The 24,850-nt window shown below is 36.9% G+C and overlaps 1 protein-coding gene and 1 pseudogene across 3 annotated transcripts in view; one reads left to right on the top strand and one right to left on the bottom strand.

Annotated features, from left to right (window-relative positions):
• Positions 1-24,850, top strand: part of LOC309632456 (metabotropic glutamate receptor 8) — a 646,966-nt gene that overhangs the window by 253,342 nt on the left and 368,774 nt on the right. The window lies entirely within an intron of this gene.
• Positions 12,197-24,742, bottom strand: LOC309632278 (ATP synthase F(0) complex subunit C2, mitochondrial pseudogene; annotated as a pseudogene). The gene has a single exon. The product of its transcript is annotated as an ATP synthase F(0) complex subunit C2, mitochondrial pseudogene (transcript).

Raw genomic sequence — 24,850 nt, 5'->3', positions numbered from 1 at the left:
TAATTTAATTTTCAACCTTGTCTATTCAGTTCTTTGATCCTACTAATGTGTTTGTTATTTTATTAATTTAATTTATAATGACCATCAGTTTCTTTCCTTACTTGTGCAATCCCTTTTTCTAAATCTTATTTTGTAGTTCCATCATCTGGTTTTGAACTTGTTTAATTGAATTCATATTCAAATAATTTATTTTGTAGATTAAAGCACTCACAACGAATTTTCTTTAAAATCTTTCTTAAAAGTTAAGAGCCACTAATAAAAAGAGATGCTCTTATCGTTACAATTGTTGATTGGATTCACCTAGTTTGAATACCTTTTCTTAATAATGAAAGTGGTTTTAAAGTCCTTAAAAGGAATTACTGAGAATGGGAGGCCACACCCTGCAAAATAAACTGTTTAAACTGAAACAAATAGTTCGTTAGCTTAGGCATATATAAAGAAAAATCTATAAATAAATTACATATAAGCATGACTACATATTGTTCGGGGGTTAACTGTCAGCTTGACTCATTAAGGTGTTCGTGAACCCTTAACCATGAGAGGCTAGGAGGGTCTCTGGCTAGTTGTGATTGATCCTCTCCTGTTGTCATCCTAGTTCCCTTCCATTTACTGATCGTCTTCTGCATCGCATGTTGACCCAAGTGGGCTCATGTTGGACTGGTCATTTTCAAGACCAAAACCAGACATAGTCGTGGAAATGTTTCCGTCTGTCTACCTTTGTTCAAAGTTAGACTTTGACATATTGCTTCTCCGTGAACTCAATTTCTGTAGTTTAGTTATCTGTTCTATTTGACACGACACGGTTGCACATAATACGGATTGCTCCCAAGAGGTGCAGCACTCTTCCAATGCACAAGTTGCAAAATTTCTTGGCACAAAACGTCTTCCCTTTCTTCCACTGTTGTAGAAGACGTTTTATAGACTTTCTGCCTGTGGATGAGAAGGGACTCATTCCCCATCTGGATACCACCTGTAAGAGTTCACACCTTTTCTCAGAAGAAATTTAATCGATAGCAGCAAGCTATTTCATGTCTTTTTAAGCAATCCATGTTGCCATTCTCTAAGAGTTAAGTATAAAGATTCTTTATGGGTTGTTTTCCTAGGATGTTATTATTTATAGAATCAGTGCCATTTGTATTTAAAATTTGTTTAACAGAAGCAAAGTCAACAATCAAATATATATTTCCCCATGCAAAAATAATCATGTTGTATCTTCATGAGGGACTGTTTGAAGAAAGTATATAGTGACTAAATTGACTTTGATTATGTATTTTGGTTATTATCTAGCCGGTCAACTCACTCCAACCTAATTGGAGGAATAAAAAGTCGTGTCTGTGGCAAAGCAATGAAACAGTGAACCCATTAAAGCAGTGTTTCTTAAACTATGTTTGAAGACTATCTACACTAGAATCATCAGGGAGATGTTAAAATGCATATCTTTGGACCCTAATTCCAAGCCCATCATAGACCTCTGAGGATTTGCTTAAGATCATGAAGTGTTTGAGAACCATAGTATTAGTATTAATATTAGTATTAGAAGTTGCCTGTATGATCATCAGTGAAAATGAACTTTATTAAGAAATTTAGAAAACAGGATGAATTTTTATCTGTGCAAAGAAAATATAAACCACCACTTTAGTTATGCTTTCAATGTTTTAAAATCATTTCTGGGCTATCTTGAAGGTGGGGGATTGAGAATTAGTGGGCTGTCCTGGTTAGGGAAGCAATGGAAGTGACAAAAATGCACAAACATCTAATCATTCACAGATAGAAAATGCTTTATTTTTAAAGCATATACCTTCTGGAGAGCTGGCCATAGCAAAGGTTTCCTGAGTCCTGTCTCAAGTACCCACTGCCAAGAGCAGTTGTCTTCTTCTAGGAGGAAGATGCCCCATAGTCTTTCTCCTGGCTCTCGAGCTGTTGACCTGGGATATGTACACTGCTGGTGGAAAAGAATGTGGACCTTTCCCAGCTGGGCACGAGGGAGAGCTTGCCCCTGATTCTGCCAGTGACTCAGGAGTCTGTTTATTCTCAAATTGAATTTACACCCACACTTTAGCTTACCTGTGTGTGAGCTTGGCTGTATTGCTCTGACAATCCATTTCATCACAGCCTCAGCAAGTACATGATGTGATTCAGTAATGGATGCAGGTATTTATTTATGTTTTTTACACCTTTATCAAAGTATAATTTACATACAATAAAATGCACCCATTCTCAGTATAAAGTTCAATGAGTTTTGACAGATGTATGCATCTATGTAATCACCATCACAATCAAGATATAGAACATTTCTATCACCCAAAAACATTCCCTCATGCCACTTTGCAGTCACCCCTCTCTCCTACCAGCCACAATCCTGGGCAAACACTTATCTGTTTTCTGTCATTTTTGCATAGTTTTGTTTTACTGGAATTCCAGATAAATGGAATGATATGGTATGCATAGCTTCTTTAGCTCAGTAAAATGTTTTTGAAATTTATCCATGTCATTACATGTAACAATAGTAAAATAGTCTATTTCTTTTTAATGTTAAATAGTAGTCCATTGAATGGATGTGCCACAGTTTGGTTATCCATTCACTTATTGATGGATAGTTGGCTTGTTTTCCAGTTTTTGGGCTACTATGAATAAATCTGCTAGGGATATTCTTGTAAGGTAGGCATATAATTTAATCAGTTTGGGGATGGTTGGGTCATATGACAGATGTATGTTGAACTTTATACAAATCTGCCAAACTGCTTTACAAGTAGTTATACCACTTTACTGTCCCACCAGGATTGCATGAGATTTCCATTTGCTCCAGTCTTTTAATTTTCAGCCATTCTAATGGATTTGCGATGGTATCTTAATGTGGTTTAAATTTGCATTTTTCTTTTGACTAATGTAGTTATGCATTTTTTGATGTATTTAGAGGCCATATGTATATCTTCTTTTGTAAAGTGTTCAAACCTTTTGAAAATTTTTTAAAATGGGATTTTGTTGTCTTGTTATTAAGTTCTGAATACAAGTCCTTTGTCAGATATACCTGCACACACAATTCATATATATATATATATGAATTCATATATATACATATACACACATTCATATATATACACATATATACATACATATGAATGTGTATGTACATTCACATATATATGCTCATATATACACACATATACGTGTATATGTATATGTGTGTATATATATATACACATATATATAAACATTTCATCCCAGTTCCTCCCATTTTGGTGCTTAACTTTTTATTTTCTTAATGGAGTCTGTGAAGATCAGATTTTAATTTTGGTGAAATTCAATTGATTAATGTCAGGTTTTTGCAAAGTTTTCTCCTTTTGGAAGATTTATAGTTTTGGTTTTTACATTTAGGTCTATGATCCAGTTTGAGTTAATTTGGTGTATAATCTGAGGAAAGGTCAAAGTTCATTTATTCATGTGCATATCCAGATGTTCTCCACCATTCATTGAAAATACTACTCTCTGTATTGAATTACCATGGTACTTTGTCAAAAATTAATTGATTGTATATGAATCTATTTCCAGACTCAGTGGAGGAGACTCTGTTCTCCTCCATCGATCTGTATATCTACCCTTTACCAATAGTACACTATCTTGATTATTGTAGCATTATAGTGAGTCTTCAGATCAGGTAATGTAAGTCCTCCAACTTAGTTATTCTTTTCAAAATGATTTTGACTATTCTAGGTCCTTCACATAGTCATGTATATTTTACAATCCACTTGTTTTCTACAAAAAAAGCTTCCTAGGATTTTTTTGTAAATAATTTTCTTTATTGTAATAATACATATATAACATAAAGTTTGACATTTTAACCATTTTAAGGTGTACAATTCAATGACATTAATTACATTCATGATATTATGCAACCATTGCCACTACTTCTGAAATTTTCCATGATCCCAAAAAGAAACTCTGTACCCATTAAGGAGTAACACTCAATACTCCCCAGCCCCTGGTAATCTCTAATCTACTTTCTGCCTCTATGAATTTGTCTATTCTAGGCATCACATATAAATGGAATCATATAGTATTTGTTCTTTTGTGACTGACTTATTTCACTTAACATAATGTTTTCAAGATTCATTCATATTGTAGCATGCATCAGAACTGCATTCCTTTTTATGGCTGAATAATATTCCATTGTATGTATGTACCAAAAACATCTTACTGAGCAAAAGAAGACATGCATACTATATCATTCCATTTATCCAGAATTCCAGAACAAGCAAAACTATTCAAAAATGACAGAAAAATTTATCCATGTCATTGCATGTAACAATAGTAAAATACTCTATTTCTTTTTAATGTTAAGTAGTAGTCTACTGAATGGATGTATCACAATTTGGTTATATATTCACTTATTGATGGATAGTTGGCTTGTTTTCCAGTTTTCTGGCTATTATGAGTAAATCTGCTATGGACATTCTTGTAGGGTAGGTATATAATTTAATCAGTCTTGGGATGGTTGGGTCATATGACAGATGTATGTTGAACTTTATAAAAATCTACTGTAGTAAACACTGACATGCAAGTATGTTTGAGTACCTGTTTTCAATTATTTTAGCTATATATCTAGGAGTGGAATTGCTGGGCCATATGGGCCTGCTGTGCTTTCAATTGAGATTGTGCTGAATTTGTAGAACAATTTGGAGTGAATTGATATCTTAATCTTAACAATGTTAAGTCAACTGACCCATGAACATGGTATATCTCTGTCATAGTGTGGGCTGGCTTAACCAAATACCATAGACTGAGTGGCTTAGAAAACAGAATTTTATTTTCTTACAGTTCTGTAGGCTGGGAAGTCCAACATCAAATCAGTAAAGTAGATTTAATGCTGACGCTTCTTTTTTCTTGACTTGTAGGCAGCTGCCATCTTACTGTGTGCTTGCATGATCTCTTGTGTGCAGAGAGAGAGAAACAAACTCTCTTATGTCCCTTCTGTAAGGGCACTAATTTCATCATAAGGACTTCACCCTCATTATCTCATCTAAACCCAATTACCTCCCCAAGGTCCCATTACCAAATTCCATTACATTAGGAATTAGGACTCCAACATATGAATTTAAGTGGAGGTGCACCTCAACAACTTCCTTATTTAAGACTTTAACTTTTCTCAGTAATATTTTGTAGTTTTAAGTATACTACTTGTGCACACATTTTGTTAAATTTATTTCTTAGTATTTCATGGTTTTGTGATGCTATTGCAAATGTATATTTGTTTCATTTCCAATTCTCTGTTGTTTATATAGAGAAATACAAGTGATTTTTGTTACTGATCTTGTATCCTGCAACCTTGCTTAGTTCTAGTGGCTTTCTTTTTTTTTTTTTTTTTCTGTATATTCTTAAGATTTTCTACATACCCGATACCCAAACAGGTTATCTGTGAATAAAGATAGTTTTGCTTTTTCTTTTCCTATCTGTATGCCTGGTATTTCCTCTCCCTCTGCCCTTGCTTTATTGCATTGGCTGGAACCTTCTATGTAAGGTACAATGGCACTGATGTGGGTAAACATCCTTGCCTTGTCTGCAGTCATATGGAGAGGACATGCAATCTTTTACCATTAAGTATGATATGAGCTGTAGGAAATTTAATTCCATTTTAATATTTGTAACTAATATGATCAGTTTATTGGCTACACAGGCTTTTGCCTTATCCAGATTCTGTAGTCAGTGATGATGGTAGCTTCAGGCCCTTTAATTGTGTTTCAATTAGAGCAGTGCTTATTTATCTATGTTACATATGATAGCTGCTGCATAACATTTTATTTTCCAGATTCCATGGCTAAAAATAATTTTGAAGTTACTGGCATAATGTCATGCTATTGACTTTTATTGACGTTCAAAGCAGCTACTGAACCCTATTGATGAAAATACTATGTATTATGAAACTTGATTTACCTTGAAGAAGGGCCCATAAGATAAATTCCTAATGGAATTTACTACCAAGACCACACTTGGAATTAGTATATAAAAGTATTACAGATCTGCTCTATATAGTCATGAGAAATTGCTTAATCAACTATATTTCCATTTTCCCCTTAGTCTCATGGAAGCTCAGAGTTAAATTTTGTGCATAATCACATCAATGATGATTTTTATATTTGCATCCACTATTCCAGTGCTTTGGTATGTTTTGATTTATTTTCATCTTAATCTATTTGTGTCTATTGTTGCAGGTCAATTGAAATCCTATTAGAAAGGATTTAGAAGTATAAATAATTATCTCTTTTTAAATTAATAAAAAAGCTACTTCATAAAAGGACCTACCATTTAAATATTTAATTGGAATAATATCTACCTTTAAGTAGCTTAATGGAAAGCTATAAATGGAAAGTCTCTAGGCTTAGGAACACTATCTTTTATTAGCCTTGCGAGATAAGCTTCCAAAGAGAAACATTGGGAATGATGATCTCGTTGAAGTGAAACTGAAATGCTTGTGACTAAAAAAAGGAAAACAAAACCCAGAGACCTGTTGTTTTCTTCAGTGATCCAAGAGAAATGGTTGAACACCCTGAAAATAACCTAATAAATGAAACACTAAAGATTCACAATGACTCAGGTTTCTGAGTGAGGTGGTAAAAGAAAGTTGGGGGTGCCTGAACCAAGATAGCGGAGTAGAAGGACGTGCTCTTACTCCCTCTTGTGAGAACACCAGAATCACAGCTAGCTGCTGGACAATCATCAACAGGAAGACACTGGAACTCACCAAAAAAGATACCCCACATCCAAAGACAAAGGAGAAGCCACAGGAGATAGTAGGAGGGGCGCAATCACAGTAAAATCAAATCCCATAACTGCTGGGTGGGTGACTCACAGACTGGAGAACACTTATACCACAGAAGTCCACCCACTGGAGTGAAGGTTCTGAGCCCCACATCAGGCTTCCCAACCTGGGGGTCCAGCAACAGGAGGAGGAATTCCTAGAGAATCAGACTTTGAAGGCTAGTGGGGTTTCATTGCAGGACTTCGACAGGACTGGGGGAAACAGAGACTCCACTCTTGGAGGGCACACACAAAGTAGTGTGCACATCTGGAGCCAGGGGAAGGAGCAGTGACCCCAGGGGAGACTGAACCAGACCTACCTGCTAGTGTTGGAGGGTCTCCTGCAGAGGCAGGGGGTGGCTGTTGCTCACCGTGGGGACAAGGACACTGACAGCAGAAGTTCTGGGAAGTACTCCTTGTCATGAGCCCTTCCGGAGTCTGCCATTAGCCCCACCAAAGAGCCCAGGTAGGCTCCAGTGTTGGGTTGCCTCAGGGCAAACAACCAACAGGGAGGGAACCCAGCCCCACCCATCAGCAGTCAAGCAGATTAAAGTTTTACTGAGCTCTGCCCACCAGAGCAACAGTCAACTCTACCCACCACCAGTCTCTCCCATCAGGAAACTTGCACAAGCCTCTTAGATAGCCTCATCCACCAAAGGGCAGACAGCAGAAGCAAGAAGAACTACAATCCTGCAGCCTGTGGAACAAACACCACATTCACAGAAAGATAGACAAGATGAAAAGGCAGAGGGCTATGTCCCAGATGAAGGAACAAGATAAAACCCCAGAAAAACAACTAAATGAAGTGGAGATAGGCAACCTTCCAGAAAAAGAATTCAGAATAATGATAGTGAAGATGATCCAGGACCTCGGAAAAAGAATGGAGGCAAAGATCGAGAAGATGCAAGAAATGTTTAACAAAGACCTAGAAGAATTAAAGAACAAACAAACAGAGATGACCAATACAATAACTGAAATGAAAACTACACTAGAAGGAATCAGTAGCAGAATAACTGAGACAGAAGAACGAATAAGTGACCTGGAAGACAGAATGGTGGAATTCACTGCTGCAGAACAGAATAAAGAAAAAAGAATGAAAAGAAATGAAGACAGCCTAAGAGACCTCTGGGACAACATTAAACAAAACAACATTCGCATTATAGGGGTCCCAGAAGGAGAAGAGAGAGAGAAAGGACCAGAGAAAATATTTGAAGAGATTATAGTTGAAAACTTCCCTAAAATGGGAAAGGAAATAGCCACCCAAGTCCAGGAAGCGCAGAGAGTCCCATACAGGATAAACCCAAGGAGAAACACGCCGAGACACATAATAATCAAACTGGCAAAAATTAAAGACAAAGAAAAATTATTGAAAGCAGCAAGGGAAAAACAACAAATAACATACAAGGGAACTCCCATAAGGTTAACAGCTGATTTCTCAGCAGAAACTCTACAAGCCAGAAGGGAGTGGCATGATATACTTAAAGTGATGAAAGGTAAGAACCTACAACCAAGATTATTCTACCTGGCAATGATCTAATTCAGATTTGATGGAGAAATCAAAAGCTTTACAGACAAGCAAAAGCTAAGAGAATTCAGCACCACCAAACCAGCTCTACAATGAATGCTAAAGGAACTTCTCTAAGTGGGAAACACAAGAGAGGAAAAGGACCTACAAAAACAAACCCAAAACAATTAAGAAAATGGTCATAAGAACATACATATCGATAATTACCTTAAACATAAATGGATTAAATGCTCCAACCAAAAGACACAGGCTTGCTGAATGGGTACAAAAACAAGACCCATATATATGCTGTCTACAAGAGACCCACTTCAGACCTAGGCACACATACAACCTGAAAGTGAGAGGATGGAAAAAGATATTCCATGCAAATGGAAATCAAAAGAAAGCTGGAGTAGCAATACTCATATCAGATAAAATAGACTTTAAAATAAAGAATGTTACAAGAGACAAGGAAGGACTCTACATAATGATCAAGGGATCAATCCAAGAAGAAGATATAACAATTATAAATATATATGCACCCAACATAGGAGCACCTCAATACATAAGGCAACTGCTAACAGCTATAAAAGAGGAAATCGACAGTAACACAGTAATAGTGGGGGACTTTAACACGTCACTTACACCAATGGACAGATCACCCAAACCGAAAATTATTAAGGAAACAGAAGCTTTAAATGACAGAATAGACCAGATAGATTTAATTGATATTTATGGGACAATCCATCCAAAAACAGCAGATTACACTTTCTTCTCAAGTGTGCATGGAACCCTCTCCAGGATAGATCACATCTTGGATCACAAATCAAGCCTCAGTAAATTTAAGAAAACTGAAATCATATCAAGCATCTCTTCTGACCACAACACTATGAGATTAGAAATGAATTACAGGGAAAAAACCGTAAAAAACATGAACACATGGAGGCTAAATAATACGTTACTAAATAACCAAGCAATCACTGAAGAAATCAAAGAGGAAATAAAAAAATACCTAGAGACAAATGACAATGAAAACACGATGACCCAAAACCTATGGGATGCAGCAAAAGCAGTTCTAAGAGGGAAGTTTATAGCTATACAAGCCTACCTCAAGAAACAAGAAAAATCTCAAATAAACAATCTAACCTTACACCTAAAGAAACTAGAGAAAGAAGAACAAACAAAACCCAAAGATAGCAGAAGGAAAGAAATCATAAAGATCAGAGCAGAAATAAATGAAATAGAAACAAAGAAAACAATAGCAAAGATCAATAAAACTAAAAGCTGGTTCTTTGAGAAGATAAACAAAATTGATAAACACTTAGCCAGACTCATCAAGAAAAAGAGGGAGAGGACTCAGATCAATAAAAGTAGAAATGAAAAAGGAGAATTTACAACAGACACTGCAGGAATACAAGGCATCCTAAGAGACTACTACCAGCAACTCTATGCCAATAAAATGGACAACCTGGAAGAAACGGACAAATTCTTAGAAAGGTATAACCTTCCAAGACTGAGCCAGGAAGAAATATAAAATATGAACAGACCAATCACAAGTAATGAAATTGAAACTGTGATTAAAAATCTTCCAACAAACAAAAGTCCAGGACCAGATGGCTTCACAAGTGAATTCTATCAAATATTTAGAGAAGAGCTAACACCTATCTTTCTCAAACTCTTCCAAAATATTGCAGAGGGAGGAACACTCCCAAACTCATTCTACGAGGCCACCATCACCCTGATACCAAAACCAGACAAAGATACTACAAAACAAGAAAATTACAGACCAATATCACTGATGAATATAGATGCCAAAATCCTCAACAAAATACTAGCAAACAGAATCCAACAACACATTAAAAGGATCATACACCATGATCAAGTGGGATTTATCCCAGGGATGCAAGGATTCTTCAATATCCGTAAATCAATCAATGTGATACACCATATTAACAAACTGAAGAGTAAAAACCATATGATCATCTCAATAGATGCATAAAAAGCTTTTGACAAAATTCAACACCAGTTTATGATAAAAACGCTCCAGAAAGTGGGCATAGAGGGAACCTACCTCAACATAAGAAAGGCCATATACGACAAACCCACAGCAAACATCATTCTCAATGGTGAAAAACTGAAAGCATTTCCTCTAAGATCAGGAACGAGACAAGGATGTCCACTGTCACCACTGTTATTCAACCTAACAGTTTTGGAAGTCGTAGCCATGGCAATCAGAGAAGAAAAAGAAATAAAAGGAATACAAATCGGGAAAGAAGAAGTAAAACTGTCACTGTTTGCCGATGACATGATACAATACATAGAAAATCCTAAAGATGCCACCAGAAAACTACTAGAGCTAATCAATGAATCTGGTAAAGTAGCAAGATACAAAATTAATGCACAGAAATCTCTTGCATTCCTATACACTAATGATGAAAAATCTGAAAGAGAAATTAAGGAAACACTCCCATTTACCATTGCAACAAAAAGAATAAAATACCTAGGAATAAACCTACCTAGGGAGACAAAAGACCTGTATGCAGAAAACTATAAGACACTGATGAAAGAAATTAAAGATGATACCAACAGATGGAGAGATATACCATGTTCTTGGATTGGAAGAATCAATATTGTGAAAATGACTATATTGCCCAAAGCAATCTACAGATTCAATGCAATCCCTATCAAATTACCAATGGCATTTTTTATGGAACTAGAACAAAAAGTCTTAAAATTTGTATGGAGACACAAAAGACCCCGAATAGCCAAAGCAGTCTTGAGGGAAAAAAATGGAGCTGGAGGAATCAGACTCCCTGACTTCAGACTATACTACAAAGCTACAGTAATCAAGAGAATATGGTACTGGCACCAAAACAGAAACATAGATCAATGGAATAGGATAGAAAGCCCAGAGATAAACCCATGCACCTATGGTCAACTAATCTATGACAAAGGAGGCAAGGATATACAATGAAGAAAAGACAGTCTCTTCAATAAGTGGTGCTGGGAAAACTGGACAGCTACATGTAAAAGAATGAAATTAGAATACTCCCTACCACCATACACAAAAATAAATTCAAAATGGATTCGAGACCTAAATGTAAGACTGGACACTATAAAACTCTTAGAGGAAAACATAGGAAGAACACTCTTTGACATAAACCACAGCAAGATCTTTTTTGATCCACCTCCTACAGTAATGGAAATAAAAACAAGAATAAACAAATGGGACCTAATGAAACTTCAAAGCTTTTGCACAGCAAAGGAAACCATAAACAAGATGAAAAGACAACCCTCAAAATGGGAGAAAATATTTGCAAACGAATCAATGGACAAAGGATTAATCTCCAAAATATATAAACAGCTCATGCAGCTCAATATCTAAAAAACAAACAACCTTATCCAAAAATGGGCAGAAGACCTAAATAGACATTTCTCCAAAGAAGACATACAGATGGCCAAGAAGCACATGAAAGGCTGCTCAACATCACTAATTATTAGAGAAATGCAAATCAAAACTACAATGAGGTATCACCTCACACCAGTTAGAATGGGCATCATCAGAAAATCTACAAACAGCAAATGCTGGAGAGGGTGTGGAGAAAAGGGAACCCTCTTGCACTGTTGGTGGGAATGTAAATTGATACAGCCACTATGGAGAACAGTATGGAGGTTCCTTAAAAAACTAAAAATAGAATTACCATATGATCCAGCAATCCCACTACTGGGCATATACCCAGAGAAAACCATAATTCAAAAAGACACATGCACCCCAGTGTTCATTGCAGCACTGTTTACAATAGCCAGTTCATGGAAAGAACCTAAGTGCCCATCGACAGATGAATGTATAAAGAAGAAGTGGTACATATATACAATGGAATATTACTCAGCCATTAAAAGGAACGAAATTGGGTCATTTGTTGAGTTGTGGATGGATCTAGAGACTGTCATACAGAGTGAAGTAAGTCAGAAAGAGAAAAACAAATATCACATATTAACGCATATATGTTTAACCTAGAAAAATGGTACAGATGTACCGGTTTGCAGGGCAGAAATTGAGACACAGATGTAGAGAACAAATGTATGGACACCAATGGGGGAGAGCTGCGGGGGGGTGGGGTGGTGGTGTGATGAATAGGGCGATTGGGATTGACATGTTTACACTGATGTGTATAAAATTGATGACTAATAAGAACCTGCTGTATAAAAAAATCAGTAAAATAAAATTCAAAAATTCAAGAAAAAAAAAACTTTGGGGGTCACTGTGAGCCATTTCAGTCTATCCTCATGCTTGAAGAAGTAGTTTAATTTTCTGTGACAATAACCAGAACAAAAACATTTAAATCATAGTAATTATAGGACCACCTAATGTAATCACACATGAGTGTATTAATGCTAATTGTAGATGTCTTGACCTAAAAGATATAGAGAGTGAGAATTATTTTATAAAACATTGAATTCTGTATCACCCTAAATATTTAATTTTTTTATATGAAATTTTTTGGGAAAAAAGACACAACATTTACTTTAAAAACATTCCTGTATCTTTATATTTTAATATTAGTATGTACCTTTAACATTTGAGAGTGATATTAAAGTTCTGCTAATTACTTTACGTGGATTTTTTCATATTTCTCACAATAATTCACAAAAATTCTCTAATGGCAATTACACTTATGTCCATTTCACAGATGAGAAACTGAACTTAGAGACGTTTAGTAATTTGCCCGAAGTCACAGTTAGTAAAAGGCAAAATCAGGATTTAAACCATAACTGTCTTAATCAGTGTCTCAGTTGGAAGGCATTTGGCTGTAGCAGTGGCTTACACAAGCAAAATGTCTTTTCCTCACATCGAGTGTTCTGAAAGAAGGAGATTACGTGCATTGGTTTGCTTGCATTGTTCAATAATGCTATTTTATCCTCGGTTTCACTGTTCCCAACAAGTTGGTTTTTCGTTTTCACATTTTTTTTGCTTCATGGTTGCAAAATGCACAATGCAGGCCCAGGCATCATGTGTCCAAGACAGGAAGAACGGGGAAGTGGCAGTGCCAGCCAGAATTGTGTCACATGGGCATCCCCGGCTGCAAGAGAAGCAGGGAAAGTAAGCAGAAAGTGACTGGGGCCCGGGAATTGCTCTTTGGTTGGCCAAAGAGTGCCTGACACAATAAATATTTCATAATGTCGTTGCTGTCAGGTTGTAGTGGAATTTGATTAAGTGTAAGTTTTAAAAGTGGTGATTAAAAGAGGGAGAGTGAAAGAGAATATTTCACTTCTCTTAGAAGTTTTCATTCAATTTTCCATCAGAGAGTTTTGGGATACTTTTCTCTGCCACCTCCTCGCCCCATTTTTGCAGTACTCTATTATCTTTCCCCAACATGCCCCTGGAGTGGATACAGTCACGTGTATCCTGTCAGGGTGTGAGGATGGCAAGAAAGAAGGACGGGAACCTGGACCGTGCTCTAGCTTACGGTTTAGTTGGGAGATAAGGTAAACATTCATTATAGTAGAAAGGGTACAGGACACCATGATGAGAGGTGCACATTTCATATTATAATATTATCAACGTTATGAAAAGGAGATAAGCTTGAATAATCATGCACTGTTAAGAGAATTTAAGCTGGTAACCAAGAAGCAGAGTTATAATTTATTATTTTGTTAACTTCTAACTTGATAATTAGAGTACCCCAAAAGATAACAAAAAAGTAAAAAACCAAAACCCCAAATAAAACGGTATCAGGGATGAAAAGTTAAGAGAATTAAGGAAAACTCACTGAAATGAACAGCTGTTAGTAAAGTTATAGCTTGTCCTGGTTAATTAATCTAGTTAGTTTCAAATCATTTTGCTTTAAGAGCCTCAGTATGATCTCTGCATCTAGGTAGGGTTAATATTATAAGGGTAATGACCAAGTGACCATCTTAATGTCTGGTACCTCTGGAAATTTTTATTAATGGGATATAGTTTTATAGGCTTGAAAGAGGTTATGTGGGGTCATTTATTAAAAAAATCATATATCAATGTCTGGTCTGTGCTGGGAAATACATCCAGCCCCAGAGCCACAGAAATCACAATTCTTATACTCAGGAGCTTGTGGTCCAGGGGGGCTGGTCTTCCAGTGCCCATTCAGCTCTCTTATTTTATGGACCTACAGCCAACCCGATCTAAATGCCAAAGCCAATTTGACTATTTCAGTGAACTGAGTGATCAAATTAGGCAAAAATGCAAAATGGACAGTTAATCAGAACAATCCAACTACATGTGTAAGCTGACACATACCTACGTATGTTCCTGCCATTCAAGATAAAATGTAGATTTATTTATGTCAGTTAAAATTCTGCTTTCTTCCCATGAATACGAAGAACTCACTATCTACTGTTGTTAAATTTGACAAAATATCTGGAAATTACTAACTCAATTTAAAAATATGGTTTTATTGGCAGAAAAATGATTCATATAAGTACACTCAATAGAGTGCCTAGCACTAATAGGTACATAATTAACAATTTGACGAGTGAATGTTGCTGGATGAAAGCAAATAAATCACCATTTCTCTGCAGAACTTTATTTTCTAAGAGTTAGTAGGACTCTTCTAACTAATCCTTACACTTATAAAGAAATAGACATTTTAGGAAAGTTATGGTTTGTGTTGGTTAATAAGTCTAGTTAGGTTCAAATTATTGTGCCTTAAGAGCTTCTATAGCAATTTTCCTGGGAATGCTTAAAGTGATATGTGAAAGTCTTCTCCTGGTGTATCTAAATCCTCTGTTAAACTGACAAGTTGTTTTGATGTCCTTTGCACAAAATGACATAACGTCATTTCTTGTGCAGAACAATGTGCTGGCTGGCAATTGTTTGCTTGCTGCGAGGTTTTGATGGAAGTGTTTTGTTATAGTAGCTTGGTATATATTCCTCGGCTTTCAGCTTGAAAAGCTCAGTGCCGCTGGGCTGCCACTTCTTCAAATGAGGGACTCTAGTGTCTTTCAATTCGAAGCCCCCAAGTTTTGAAAGCTCTATGCCAAGAGGAAAGTGGACCCTTCATTTACCTGTTTTTCTGCAGTATCATTTCCTTCAAATCCCAAGCCTATTTCCACACACTTGCTAATTTAAAAAATGGAATGGGTATCTACTCCCGTGGGTAGAGAAGAAATCTATTTATTACAGGTATCAGAACTTGATCAGAAAGTTATTTAACTCTTTGGCTGCTGGATGATTTATAACGATGTTTTATCTGCACAGGTGCATGTTCGAGATGCACCTGTGAAAAGACGTACTCCCTGCCCTTAAAGAACTTGGCATTTTAATATGCAGAAATCGTGTTAGGATCTGCTATAGGAGAAGGCACAGAGCTGGAGGGTGCACAGCAAGAGGGCACCTGAGCCAGTGTGGTGGGGAGCAGGGAGACCTTGGGTGCCTGTGTGGGGGCAGCTACAAAATGATTTCAGATATGAAAGTGAAAATGTTATATTTTTTTCACAAAATTAAAAGCTTTAATATTCTTAATATAGAAATGAGATTCCAAATACGGAAATAATTTTGAAGATGGAGAGGCAGCCTAGTAGAGTGCTGAAGAGCTCAGACTCTGGAGCCAGATTTCTAGGTTTGCATTCTGAATTTACCATTTATTAGCTCTGTGGACTTGGGCAAGAGCCTTAACCTGTTTATGCTGCAGTTTCTCTGTCTGTAAAATGGGGATCATGATACTACCTAACTCATAAGGTTGTTAGGAGGATTAAATGGATTAACATATATAAAAGGCTTCGAACATAGCAAGTACTATATGTGTTTGTTAAGTAAAATTGCCATAGAGATACAGAAGGGTTTAAGCACAATTATTTGCCTGTGACCTGTGATATAACGTATGTCTTCTGTACTCTTCCAAGTCAATGAAATTAATTCTGGTAGCCTGAAGCTCCTATAAAATGGTATTGAGAAGTGGGTTAAACATTGATTGGCTACGATCTCATCTAGTGAACTTGCTTATGCATATTAATGTATATTGTATTACATGTATGTATATTAATAATTTTGAATATTTTTCAAGGGATCTTGAAAAATATAAAAGTAACAAATATAAAAGTCTGCAGATGGACTTCCCTGGTGGTCCCGTGGTTAAGACTTCGCCTTCCAATGCAGGGGGTGTGGGTTCGATCCCTGGTCGGGGAGCTAAGATCCCACGTGCCTCACAGCCAAAAAAAAAACAAACCCAAAAAACAGAAAACAGAAGCAATATTGTAATGAATTCAATAAAGACTTTAAAAGTGGTTCGCATCAAAAAAAATATTAAAAAAAAAGTCTACTGAGTTTCTCAGAGTCTAGTACATTTATGATAATAGAAACTAATTATGAAAAGAAAAAATGTTGGACTTTAGTTACTTGAAGCATCAGTTAACCTGTATTAAAGACATAATACAACTATAAGAATTAATTTAACTGCAATAAAATATGACAGAAAGATAAATTTCCTTTCCCTTGATTGCTAGAGCAAGTTATGATAATAATAAAAGAGACTTGAATTTTCTTTTATACATCTAATCTTCATGAAAAAGGAAATAGATATTTTTGAAAAGGTAACTAGAACATTCTAATAAAGAATCTTTCATTAGTTCTGCTTCAATTACTAATAAACTCAAATTGCAGTCTTGTTCTTTGGACATGTAAAATACATAGAAGATAAACATTTAGTTTGAAATCACAATAAAGTAATGAGTTTGCTCTTTTTATTTGTTATCCTCCTGGTCAGTGGTGAAATTATTAATCACTACTAGATCCTGTGTTCAAAGGCTGGGCTGATTTTAGTTTGTAGATGTTGAACCAAAAGTTGCCTGTAGTATGTCAGTCTGTAATTAATTCAAGCTACTGAGCTTTGGATCCTATGGAAAAAGACATAGTGTAGGCTTCAAATGGGTGTAAAGGAAATGGGAAAGATATATACAATTGGCTGAAATAGTTTGCTTGTGCTTCTTAAAACTCCCATTTATGTCAGTGAACTCAGTAAATTATCTCTAAAAGCTTTTTTTCTTCCTTCCCTCGTGTGTGTGTGTGTGTGTGTGTGTGTGTGTGTGTGTGTGTGTGTGCGCGCGCATGCATGCGTGCTCTGTGGAAGAAGAGTTTGGTGGAAACTTGGGAGGAAGATAATTAGAAAAGTTTTAACTAGATAAAATGAGGAGACATATGCAGGTACATAATAAGTCATAGGAGCCAGTGGTACAGCAGCCTGAAAAATCCAAAATCATTTTCAGAGACCAAATAGGTTATTTATAATATGTGTAAATGAAAAGGTCACTTTAATAATAGAATTATTCAGTTTTAGCATTATCTTTTCAAAGCAATAAATTCATGAAAAAGAAATTTGATTCTATAGATATTAGGGAGCCAAGGTGGGTTCATAGGTAGGGTAATGACAAGCTATAATTTTTCTTATTCAAACAGTATTTATTTGTCTTCCCTCTGTCAAACCTTGAGTCAACCACTTTTCCTGGCCTGCTTGGGAAGATACAAGGAAAGGAACATACAGAGCAGATGGGATGTGGAAGAAAGAACACTGGGAGACGGAGATAGCTCTTTCACATGGCAAAGAGGATGAGAAAGGCCATCATCAGGCAAAAGACCCCCATGGTCTCCAAGAGGGCAAAGCCCAGAATGGCATTAAGAGCAGAGCTGTTGCTTCAGAGAAGGATTCCTGGCATAATCAATGATGAGGCTCCCAAACACAGTCCTAAGCCTAGCCCCAGAGCCAGCCCCTCTGACCATGGCAGCTCCAACCTCAGTGAACTTGGCTGCTGTGTCAATGTTCCTTGAAATGGTGCCATTTTGGAAGCTTCTGCTAGGGATAAGTAAGGTCAGGGGGCATGGGGCTGCCACGCTGCTGAGGCTCTCGTCTGTCAGCACCACCTCAGAGAGTGGTTGGCTCTGCTGCTGAGAGGTGATCCTGACCAGTGAGGGGATGGAGATGAAGTTGGGGCAAGCATATGTTTTCTAGGGGTGGGGAAGTGGCAAGAGCTGCTCCCAGGGCAGAGAAGACAGAGAGGGGCAAGGACAGACTGTTTTAAGATTAACCATGATTTAGTGTACATGATCAATTGCAAGGAAGAGAAATTGAGACATTAAACCTTTTGGGGAGGTTGTTTTAGTAATCCAGGTATGAGCAGTGACAGCCTAGATGGTGTAGCCCACTGGGAATAGAATAAAGATTTTAGTTCAAGAGACAGTCTGAAGATGTAATGACAAGGTGAAGAAGCTGGGGATGGAGGTCTTCCAGGAGGGAATGTCTAGTAGTTTGCTGTACTATTTGGGAATAGAAATAGTTAAGACTAGCCACACCTAAAAATGTGATCACTGAAACTATAAAGCCTGGAGAACCCTTGATGATGGAATAAAGCATACAGAATTAACTGTGGGTAGACAAATGACAAAAAGGCAGAAAAAATAGTAAAATAGTAAACAGTACTGTGGAAAATGGTTATTTTGATAATTTAAAATAATTAGTTTCAAGTATTTTTGTAATGGTATCTTTCTTTATGAAAAAAATCTTGATTCATGATAGGAACACAACAAGCTCTTTTTCCTCAAGAAGGGACAAAGTTAAATAAAGCTTTGAAATTAGAAGTGTTAAGATGAAAAAAAAAAAAAAGCTGTTGGTAGAAATTCTAAAGAAAAAAGAAGACTGAATAAAAAAACAGTAGATTCAAGGAAATCCTAAAACCATCAGTGTTTGCCATCTGAAGACTGTCAAGGGAAAGCAGGCTGGCGACTGTAGGGATGGGCCCACCTGAATGAAACAAAAATACCTTGTTGCCATGAGGCTGAAAGGGAGATACACTAGCATTAAAATTCAAAACTTAGGGAGTTCACTGGCGGTCCAGTGGTTAAGACTCCGTGCTTCCACTGCAGGGGGTGTGGGTTCGATCCCTGATTGGGGAACCGTAATAAGATCCAACATGCTGCGCGGGGCGTGGCCAAAAAAAAGAAGAAAGAAAAAAATTGTAACTTAAATAAACTTTTCCATTAGCTGTTTACCTGTTATTGTTGGTTTTTCCACTAGAATGACAGCTCCATGAGAGCAGGTACATATTTGTTTTGTTCGTGGTGATATATCCAGCAGCTAGAAAAGAAATTGATAAGTATGTGTTGAATGAAGAAATGAGTAAACAGTTTCACACTTTGATCTTTAGCAGGAGATGAGTCTGCCCAACTCTAAGAAAAAAGTTGGCCAAAGTCAAGAACAAAATGGCATCCTAGAGCAGCGCTGTCCAACGGAGCATGACGAAAATGCTTCATACACTAGTCGCTGGCCACATGTGGCTATGCAGCACTTGAAATGTGGCTAGTACACCAAGGAACTGAATTTTAACTTTAATTTTTTTTTTTTAATATGTGCTGTGCTAGTTTTTTTTTTTTTTAACTTTTTTTGTGGGGGAGTTATTTATTTATTTATTTACTTATGGCTGTGTTGGGTCTTCGTTTCTGTGCGAGGGCTTTCTCTAGTTGCAGCAAGCGGGGGCTACTCTTCATCGCGGTGCGCGGGCCTCTCACTGTCGCGGCCTCTCTTGTTGCGGAGCACAGGCTCCAGACGCGCAGGCTCAGTAGTTGTGGTGCACGGGCTTAGTTGCTCCGCGGCATGTGGGATCTTCCCAGACCAGGGCTCGAACCCGTGTGCCCTGCACTGGCGGGCAGACTCTCAACCACTGCGCCACCAGGGAAGCCCCTTAACTTTAATTTTAATTTACTTAAAATTAAATTTAAATAGCCCTATGTGGCTAGTGGCTGTATTGGACAACACAGGTGTATAGAAAGACTTCACTCATTAGGAGAACCTGCCTCCTCTGGGCAGATGTAATCTGTGTGAGAGCAGTGGCTTTGTCAGGAACTAGAATCAGACTGGGACTTGTGAAGGAATCAAGGATCTGCTTCTAGGGCTGCTTTTAAAAATTAATCTCTAGCCCAAGGGACAGAAAGAGTCTGCCAAACTCACATGAGGTCCCAGGTCACTTCACCAGGAAAGGAGACCAGAAAGGTATTTGGGGCCAAAGCCCTCAGTGGTAATAAAGTTGTGTTTACTCTGAGTGTCTTTATGAACATGTCTGTTAGGAAATTCACTGTCCGTGGGAGAGATCTCTGTAGATGACTAGAATGAATTCAAGATTTAGGGATTTTGGTCACTTTCTTTGTAACACGATCAACAATAATTGCATTCAGTCATTAAAACATGGACTAGGCCTATATGATAAACTCATAACAAGCACTCAAACGCCCAGGAACTCACAGTATGGAAAAGCAACATCTTTGAATATTAAAGTATAGCAGAGAGTAAAAAGTACTTATATATGTAAAAATATTTATTAAATTAGAGAAACATTTGTCATACTTATACTTATCTAATTTATATTAGATTTTGGAATGTCTACTGTGGTTTTTGTTTTAGCAGACTTACCTGCTTAGTTGTAGCTGGCTTGGGCAAATATTAGAATTATTCTGATTTCCTTGAGCTTTCTGTGACTGGGCCACGGGAGGAAGAGGGAGTTGTTCAGGAGTGTGTTAAATTGGCCTTGTATTCAGAATTCACCCAGTAATAATACATATCAATATCATGTATTGAACTGTGTGTAGGAGCAGATGTTTGGCATGTTTCAGGCTGCTTTTGGGAATAGTCTCTACTGAATAAAGGAAAGTACACTTCACATCCATTCATGTAATTTATGAAAGTGAATAGGGATTTCGCACAAAGAAAGAATGCTGTATGGACTATTATATTTAGCAAGATAAAGCACGCTGTGTGCAAATTCCCAGAGTCAGCTGGTATAGAAGAGGACAAAGAGATATTAATACATTCCTGGGGAAGGAGATTAGTTCTCTAGAGAGCAAACACGCAGTTCTCTTAGGATTTCCTGAAGGCTTGGTTCCCGTCCCCAGGCTAACCATTTGTTTTCATTGTTTTTATTAGAGAAAATCTTTTGCAAGAACTTAATTTGCACCACAAGAAAATGTTTGAATATTGGGGTTGGGAGGGACTTTCAGAGATTATCTAGTCCTATCACCTATCCGATGCTTGTTAATTTTGCAAAAGCTCTGCCAAGGATCTTCCAGTCAGGGCTCCAGTACATCCTGGAGAGAGTGGCCAGTAACTCCATCCTTGGAGAACTTTGACACTGAGATATTAGTACAGAATCTAATTCTGCTGCTTTGTGCCTTCCATTCATTATCTTATTTGTAACTATTGGGTCTAAACAACAATACCTCCAATTCTTTTTCCCACGAAAATCCTTAGGGTATTTGAACATGATTATAAGGTCTCCAAGGCTAAAGATGCCTGATTCCTTCAAGAATTCCTTGAATGGTGCTGATTTGACACCATCTCGGATCACTCCTGAGTGTACCCAGTTTGTCCATCCATACTTATACTTCAGTACGTCTAGGATGGTCTGGGCTGCACAGAGACAAATGGAGTTTTTTTTCTTTTCATATAGATTCTCTCTTATCCCTCCTTTCCTCCTCTCCTTTCTCCTTCCCTCCTCTTCCCTTCTTTCTTCATCCCTCCTATTATTCTATAGTACACTTATTCATTCATTCAACAAACGTTCTGTTTATTGTTGATTCATATTAACCTTTCTATAGACTAAAATCTCTAAGCCTTAGCTGCATGGATTGTTTCTAAGCCATTGCTACTGTCCAGTCTGTACAAAACAATTGTCCTTTTGGACTTAATCACCTCATTTTATATTTATGTCTATTACTTTTCACCTTATTGGATTGAGCCCTTGATTCTAACATGTCAGCTTCCTTCTTGATCCTGATTCAGTCATCCAACATGGTCACTGGCTGGTCTACAAATGTTATGATGTCCTCTCTATAGTCTCATCCAGGACATTGACGAGAATGTAAAATGTTGAAGCAAATGGAACCCAGGAAAGAATCCTTCTATGATGTTGGAAACCTAGAACCAGATGGATGTTACTCTATTGATTAGCACCCTCTGGGTATAGCTGTTGAAGCTGTTACTAATCTGCCCTAATATTCATGCACTCAGCTTCTCCTTACTCCATTTTGTCCACAAGGATAAGTTGAAAGATCTTCTAAAGGTCTCTCTGAAGGTGATGTGTGCTTGGTCTCTACATTTTCTATAATCCCAAGACTTATACCAAAGAAGGAAAGGGCATTTGTCTGTTATTCTTTCCTCCTGAAATTGTTGTGTCATCCTCTCTTTAGCACATTTCTTCTTAGGCAAGCAAAGCCTTTTGATTCCCCAACAGACATACAAGGCTGAGAGAAGGATATTGGAAAAAGTTGAACATTCAGATAATTATTAGAAATGGCAAGGCATTTTATGGGAGTGCAAAACATAAGATCAAAATGCTTTGACTGTCAAGTGAGATCCACTACTTTCTAATCAGCAAAGGACTTAAACTAATTGATGTTTTTGTTAAAACAAATCAGAATCTTCGAAACTCTGCTAATGCTTATTTCTTAAGATTTTTCTTATGTCTTCCAAAGAACTGAAAATACTTAAAATCATCATATACACTGATATCATGAAACTTTAGGAAGTTTATGCATGTTTTGGTCAAAATAGATAAAGTACACAAAGAATTCTTTAATAAAGATAAACCCTGGTGGAAAGGTGTATGCAAATGAGTGAGTTGGATATTACAGTGGTAGATGGGACTGAAGAATTACAAGACCAGTCTTTGTCTTTTTCTTTGGAAAATAGGGGTGGGGTTGCATTCATTGTGCAACCAAACCGTGAAAGACAGAACCAATTGAACAAATACTGCCCTCTATATTTATAGTAAAACAGGAATGAATTTTCTATAAAGATATTGCTACTTCCTCCTCACTTAAGTTGACAGATATTCTCTATGACCAGTGTGACTGTGTCTAAGATGTCCTTATTCAGGTGACTGTGTTTTATATTAAATTATATTCTACATGTGCAGTCATTTAAATTATGTAGACATTTTTGTAGAGTTTCATGATATCTTGTATTTCCTATTCTGTAATTAGAAACATGAAAAATTTTCAACATCACGGTTTTAAAAACATCACTTTTGTAAACCTTTAATATATAACAATAGAAAGGAATTTAATATGAGCCAGGACCAAAAGAGGTTTCCAAGGTACAAAACAATTTTTTCACAAGTATAGATTTCATTGGTAGTGTGTGTTTGTGTTTGTGTGTGTGTGTGCGTGTGTTCCTAATACAGTGAGAAAATGAGAAAATCATCTATACTAGTGTATTTTAAAATTTTAATTATCATTGCTATAGTTTGTCACTATTTGGAACTGCAAAAAATGTTCTTGATACTCTCTGACTTACATCTTATGTTTGTTTGTCCATCTGCATTGAGTATTTGTTATCAATTCCATCCATTAAAGGAGCAATTGGGTAGTGACAAGATAGGAAAGAGTTCAAATGAAATTTTCATTGCTGGAAAATTACAAATGCAGCTATGATTTTATTTCAACATTTCATTGAAGATTTACATTCTTAGAAATTTCAGAAGCTAAAATGAATATTTTATTTTCTCGTTATAATTAACTCATGTGCACAGAGACTACCAGAGACCGTTTATTGAAGTTATTAGAAATCTTGAGCTCCCAAATGAAAATGTCAGGAGATATTGCCCTGTTCTATGTTGCATTACAGACAGATGCACTTCCTGTGGGTGAGAGCATTAGTATTAAAGTTGAGGGAAGTTATGTGCTACTCCTGCCTTCACACAAAATTCCTAGAGTGAAGGGAAATTGAAATTAACTATTGATAAAACAATTATACAAAATCAGTTTTTTTTGGCAACACTTTACATACTACAGTTTAAAAATCAAGATGGAAAACAAAAATTTACTACGGCAAGTCCCAGTAATGTGACTTCCACCACCCTCCCTTCTCCCCCAAATATAAATCATGTTTTCTCTCTTAAAAGTCTCCCCAAGTACTCCTCAAATCTCAGGATTGGAATTCATGTTTATGAAGGAAAAACTCTCTTGGCCTGACAACTTCCTGATCTGATTGGCTCTATCAATGGACTTGTTTGTTCTCATTATGTGGGGAAATGCTATCCAATGGGAGAAGTTTAGAGGGTGCATGCTATCAAACCAAGAGGAAATATAATATTTTTGTTTCATTAGCAGCCTAGGGAATTGTGTGGTGGATTATGATATTAGTCTGTGTTATAGTTCTAAGGATGGGGCTTCCAACCTGTGGGCTCTCAGTTTCAAGGCATCTGAACTTTGAGTCCCCCTTGCAGCTGCCACACTGACTAGGTTAGTGTTTTTTAACCAGAATTGCACATCACAATAATCTGTGAAGGAAGCCCAAATTCACATCTGTACCTACTGTATTTTATCAATTCCAAGATGCACATTTTTTCACGTTTGCTCATTTCTGAAATCTGGTTGCTCTCACTTTTCATTAGTTTAGTCATGGTGTAATTGCAGAATTTTCTTTCTTAGTGGTACCTGTTATATAGCATAGGAGTCTCCTACAATAGGAATAGGAGCCATTGCTAATAAAGACAGGACCTAATAAAGTTTATTAGCTAGCTGGCTGGCTCATATTTTAA

Source organism: Balaenoptera borealis, assembly GCF_965194805.1.
Source record: "Balaenoptera borealis genome assembly, chromosome: 7".
NCBI lineage: Eukaryota > Metazoa > Chordata > Mammalia > Artiodactyla > Balaenopteridae > Balaenoptera > Balaenoptera borealis.
The sequence above is the reverse complement of the archived record's forward strand: the minus strand, read 5'-3'. Positions and strand labels throughout refer to the sequence as shown.